General features: G+C 51.4%; 1 pseudogene; it reads right to left on the reverse strand.

Moving 5' to 3' along the window:
- Positions 1–3826: 3826 nt before the first annotated feature.
- Positions 3827–4615, reverse strand: LOC147527030 (feather keratin Cos2-3 pseudogene; annotated as a pseudogene).
- Between the last annotated feature and the right edge of the window lie 1603 nt (positions 4616–6218).

The following is a 6218-nucleotide window of genomic DNA, read 5'->3' on the forward strand; positions in this document are numbered from 1 at the left end:
AGGTGTTCCAGGTCTGGTTAGATGAGGCTATTGCACACTTGATCTAGTGAGAAATGTCCCTGGCCATGGCAGGGGTTTGGATTAGATGGTCTTTCAAGGTCCTTTTCAACCCAAACCTTTCTATGATTCTATGATTCTACGACTCTATGACTCCATGTCCGCCCCGGCCATGCCTACCGGGGAGCGCTGCTGCTCTTCTTGCTGGAACCACCTTGCCCCACCCAGCCCCTCCTGGACCTGGGCCCTGGGGTAGTTCCCCTGCCACCAAGCATTGTCATCAGAATCAGCGTTGGCATTGACATCAAGCATCAACATTGGAATCAGCATCGGGATTCTTCAAAGCTTCTCTATAGTTTCCTCCAGGGCATCTCTTCTGGTACTCAGAAGACATTCTGCAGAGTCAGGAATTTAACCTCAACACAGACATGAGACAATGATGTAGAGGTCATTGAAACCTTCAGACTTTATCCAGAGGTTCCAAACCATGAGGCTATTGGAGAAGATTTCCCTCCACACCAAATGCAGAACAATTTCATATGCAGGTGAAGTCCCCGAGATAGGAGGAAGGCTTGGACATGCCACACACAGACACATTTGGGGTTCAAGGGTTGCCCAAGTCATGTCTCAGAGGCGGTCAGAAAGAGAATTGCCATGTTGCCTAAAGGGGTCAGAGGTCTGAGGTTTGCTGAAGCTGAAAGCTGCCCGCTGATGGGAGAGTTGTCTGTCCAGCTGGTCCCCAGGGAAGCCTGTGTGGCTCTAAGAGCTCCCTCAACTCTTCTAAGTCCATGTTCTGGGGCTGCAGAAGCAGAGAGGGAAAACGTGGTTTCTTCAGTGGTAGAGGCCCCTGTCTTTGAACTGGCAAAAGATCCCTCCTCCAGACATTCTTTGGGTGGGCATCAAACTGGCCACACAGCATGCTTGCCTCAGTGGTGGTGTCTGGATTCCAGGGCAGCACAGGCAGGCAGGAGTTCTCCATGTGGCCATGTGAAGGGAGGGATGAAGCCTGTCTGTAAAGGAGAAGGCAACATCATGCTGAGGGTTGTGGTTAGGCTGGGTCTCTGCCTTCCCAGCCTGTGTGCCAGGCAGGAAAGCTGTTGAGACATCGATGCGTGTGACTTTTTCAGCCAAGTCCAGGCCCAGGGACTTGGGACACAGGAGTGGACACTCAGCGGAAATATCCTACCTGTTTGTCTTAATCTCATGCTTCCTTCAGCATTCACTGATGGCTGTTGCTGGAGAGATCGGCTCTTGGCAGGAAAGATGATTGCTCCTGTGTTTTATTTCCTGGCCAAATTAGTCCAAGGAGGGAAAATCCCTTTCTTGCCTTGCATCTAGGAATTGGCTGAAGCTTGAGCCATGCTGGAGTGTCACGTGTCGCTGCTAGAGGAGGGCAGACCAAGCACAGACGTTTCAGAGGTGCTAAGAACAAGCGTTTTCTCCTCCTCTTTCACTCTTTGTTCCCCTTGCAGAGTCTTTTCCGGCAGCTCTGCTCTCTCCAGGCTCTTGGAGGGAACATGTGGGTTTTTAGAGTCTCTCTCACACACACAGGAGGATGAGTCTCAGCGGGCAATTTGGGTATCTCATCCTCGCTGCCTTCCTGAGGTAACCACTGGGTAAGCATTGGCTTTGACTGGAGACAAGATTCATCTTCTTCCCAGGAGACCCTCACCTCCTCGACAGTTCTCTACATGTAGCTACTCTTGAATGATGGACAAATGTTGGGAAACCTCAGACTGCACGGGTGGTTCTGCACTTGCTTTCTCTAGATGCTGTTACTGATGGAAATGAAAATGAGAGCAAGAAGGAACAGCTCCTCCCCTGATCATTTTAGACCCCTTGTCTTCCTTTTCTCTTGCCAGCTGTCCACCTGTCTCTGTCTCTCTCTGCTGATCTGTGTGGTCCCAGTGTTTCACAGATATGTCATTGCAGAAGTTCTTCTCTATCTCTACAGCACACATTTTGGGACCTGACCACCCAAAGGCACAGGAGTATTCAAAGTTGATGCAGGGACATGAAAGCTGTCTCATGCCACTCACTCTCTTGGTATGTCCCAGTCTCTCTCCTGGCTGGCCCATGTCATGCAGCGTGCACTGATTACCCATTCCTCTTGCATGTCCACAATGCCAGGGCTTCCTTTTCCCTTCCCTTCCCTGACCTTGGAGCATTCTGGAATGGGAAGAAGGGTGAAACTTCTTAGATTTGCTCTTGTCCTTCACCCTGCAGGAGGTGACCTGGAGCCACCACAGGAGGGCCAGACGCTCCAGGTTGTTCCCTGGAGACTTTGGGCATCAGGAGAGTGGGGACCAGAGACCTGGGTGAGAGCACAGCTCTCCTTTGCGGGTATCCCTCTGGGAGGTAGTTGGCATTATTGTGCTGTGGGATCCATGCTGAGCTGAGGTCTTGTGTTCCCTTGTTTTCACCGTGGGTTATGTGGATATTGTGCCCAGTGGCTCTGGTGAGCTGGTGGGCAATGTAGAAGGTTGTTGCTGTTTGGGCAATGCTTCTTTGCTGCTGCTCTGTGCTTTCTGGATTTCCCTGCTGCACAAAGATTCTTCAGGGTTTCCTGAAGGCCCATCTCTTAGAGTATCTGCTCTGGGACGTGTTCCTCAGAGATCAGAGTTCAAAGTAAGATGGAATACAGAAATAACATGTTCCTTCCTAGAACTAATGATTACAACAATTTTTTAAAATACTCAGAACCACCTTGTAGACCCTCCAATGTCTCTGTGACTGTGTGCTGAGATCTGGAGGACCTGCTCTTGACAATGCCCTCTGCCCATCCTTGAAACCCTCTCATGTAATACCTCATGGGCTTTCCCAGGCCCTGCTCCATTTCTTCTGCATTGGGACCAGGCTGTAGATAGATAGATGACCTGCTCTAGCTACCCTTGCCCTTGGGTGCAGACGATGTCCTCTCATTCAGGGGTCAGGTGCAAGGATGAGGAGAAGAAGATCTGAGGCTGTTTTGAAGGCTTTTTCTCACACCATTGTCACTCCTGCATCGTTTGGGGCTATGTTCTGAATGAACTTCTTTTCCCAGCACAGAGCTCTCCAAAGCAGAACCAATTCTCTTCTTCAGAGGCTTCTGACATGCTGATCTCCCAGAACCTCCAGCACTAGTGGGCTCCTCTCTAAGGGAAAGCAGTGGATGACCTCTCCATCTGCAGGACATCCTCTGAAGCCAAGAGACAGTATCTGAGCAGAGATGCTGGAATACAGGGCCTGATATTCACTGTCTGGGGAGGTACTGAGTATGTCTTCCTCAGCCCCGTGAGACAGTAACTGAAAGAGACCCCTTCTCTACTCTCTCACCCTCCCCTTCCTCTTCTGCTTGTATCCCCACCACAAGTCAATGTCTTTCTTCCTTGGCACTATGAGACAATGTCCACCAAAAAAAGTTTCCGTGGAGGCAGAGGCTGTGATGCAGAAAACTTTAATGACTCTGAGGCGGGAAACAAGTTCACTTGTAGAGAAAGAGGCCAGAGCAGGGACAGCAGCAGCAGCTGACACCGAAAATCTGCTCCCATTGGTCACGTTGGAGATCCCTCAGGTCTGCCATACAAAAGTAGAGGGGCCAGTAGATGCCCCACTTCGGCTTTGAGGGTCTTAGACCCAAAAGAACAGAAGACAAGAAAGAGATTGGAGAGAGTGCAAGGCTGAGGAGTTAAACTTTGGCCATGTTTTCAGAGGGCCCCAGCTGCCCTCCTTTGGAAGGGCAGCAAAGGATTCTAAGCCTCTCTGAAACTGATGGCCAGGAGCTCTGACTTCAGTCCAGCATCACCTTCTAGGTTCCTGGGGGTTCTTGTCCAGGCTGTCACCGGTGGTTTTAGCATGGGGGGCACCTTCTGCCACAGTAGCGGCTGGCAATGCAGGAGAGGTCAAGCGACCCAGAGTTGATGGGCACTCCATCACAGCTGAGGATGCTGCCAACAGCAGCAGAGGTGGAGGAACCCACAACAGTGTTCTGTGGGAAGGAGCTGAGGATGGGGCCGGGCAGGGCCACCACTACAGCAGGAGGCTCAATGACAATGGTGGAGTTCTGGCACTGCCTGACACAGGGCTCGTTGCAGCTGTTGGCCAGGGGGGTCGGGCCGCAGGGTTGGCATGGCAGGCACTGGTCATAGCAGGACATGTCTCTGGGCTGCAGAGGCACCTGGGAGAGAAGCAGGGAGGAAGCAGAGCACAGGAACATGTGAGCAGAGTCTGCCAGGAGTCTGTCACGCCACCACAAACATGTCAAAGGCACCTGCTGAGCCATGAGTTAGAAACTGTGCAGAGAGGCAAAACGGTTACCAGACACAGTGCTGCAATCATCACCCAGGCCCAAGAGGCTGCTGCCAAACTTTTCAGAGAAGGACAACCTCAGCCAAGTTCCACATACTCTTTGCAAGGAAATGCAGAGCATCATCAGGCCCAAAGAGACTGCTGCCTGTCTCTTAAAAAGAAAAGCTCCCTCAGCCATTTCCAGACACACTCTGAGGAAGACCTTCACCCCTTTTCCCCCTCTCATGACCCAGCATAGGATGGAGCAGTGCCCATCTGTGTGAAAAAAAAAACACTGGAGAAAGAGCTTCAGACTCACCTGGTTCCCAAGGTGGACGTGAGAGAAGTGGATGAGAGAACGAGGGGTTGGGCTGGCTTTTGTAGTGGCCCTGACCTGCCCCAGGCCCAGAGGTAGCTTCTACGGAAGGGACAATTTTCTAAGTTGCTCATGATGAACGGAAAACCTCCCAGCTAATGACACGGGCTGAGAGCTTGTTTTCCTAATGCCGCCTTTTCATTTCCTGGTTTATGCCATACCCTTCCCCCATGGAAGCTTCTTCTGAGTGTTGGGATTGAGAGGCTCCAGGATTTCTGGGGCAGGAATGTGACAGTGCTGGCAGGAGACTCAGCTCGAGTGCCGCATGGGTGCAGTGCAGGTGAGTGATGCTGTCCTGGGGCACACTGGTGGGGTTGCCAGTGGCTGCACTGACATGAAGGGGCCCAGCTGCTCCCAGCCCTGCAATCCTTGGCTGGTCACCCGAGGGCTTCCTTGCGTGAGGACGTGCCATGTCTTTCTCTTTCCCTCCCTCCCACCTCATTCCAGTGGCAACTTGCAGGGCGCAGGTGGGCTGCACTGTGGGGTTTCATTGACTCTTTAAGTCTTTTACCCGTGAAACTGAGCAGCCTTCCCCAAGCTATGGGTATGGAGGGCTGCAAAGGTTATTTCCCCCATTTTTGCATTGCTGCTGAAAATCAAAGTTATGTGGGCCCTCTTCTACTGTTGGGGTATTATGGGGTGGACAGCACAATATGTGAAGGGAAAAAAATCACTTCTTGGCATGGCACACAGCTGATGAGGAGAAAATATTTGACTTCCAAAAAACCAGAATTACCATTGCCTATGAGATGTAACAATTCTGAGGGAAGCTTCGAGTTTGCTTAAGTATTCCCTGAGATTTATCCTCTTCCACCAAGGATACATCTCCCTTGCTCCTGCTCTCAAGGACGTAGGATTCCTAAAGATTGATCTTGCTTGTAAAGGCTGAGGTAAAGAAGGCATTCAGCACCTCAGCCTCTCCACGTCCTGTGTAACCAGGCTGTGCAGCATCAGAGAAGGCCCACTCTTTCAGCAGTGGCACCACATTTCCCCTAGCCTTCCTTTTGTCCTCTGTGTCCTTACAGAAGCCCTTCTTCTTGCCTTTGACATGCCTGACCAGATTCAGTTCCAGTTGGGCTTTGGCTTTCCGAAGTTCACCCCTGCATGCTTGGACAGTGCCTGTGTGTTCCTCCCAGGTTACCCGTCCTTGCTGCCACCTTCTGTACGCTTCCTTCTTGTGGTTTGGTTTTGCCAGGAGCTCCTTGCTCATCTTTGCAGGCCTCCTGGCATGCTTGCCTGACTTTCTGCTCATTGGCATGGACTGCTCTTGAGCTTGGAGGAGGTGGTCCTTGACTGTTCACCAGATTTCTTAAGCCCCTGTTGCCTCCAGAGCTTTATCTCACAGGAACTTTTCTGAGCAGATCTTTAAAGACACCAAAGTCTGCTGACCTAAAGGCCCAGGCTGTGAGCTTGCTATTTATCCTTCTTGCTCCCCTTGGGATCCTCACCTCCACCATTTCATGGTCACTGCAGCTCAGACTGCCTTTGATTCTCCCATTCCCAACCAGACCATTCTTGTTGGTTGTCGGGGAAGTTTCCTGGCTGCTACATGAGAAGCACCTGTGTCTCATCAAGACAG

This window comes from Tauraco erythrolophus, chromosome 25, assembly GCF_009769465.1.
Source record: "Tauraco erythrolophus isolate bTauEry1 chromosome 25, bTauEry1.pri, whole genome shotgun sequence".
NCBI classification, from domain to species: Eukaryota; Metazoa; Chordata; class Aves; order Musophagiformes; family Musophagidae; genus Tauraco; species Tauraco erythrolophus.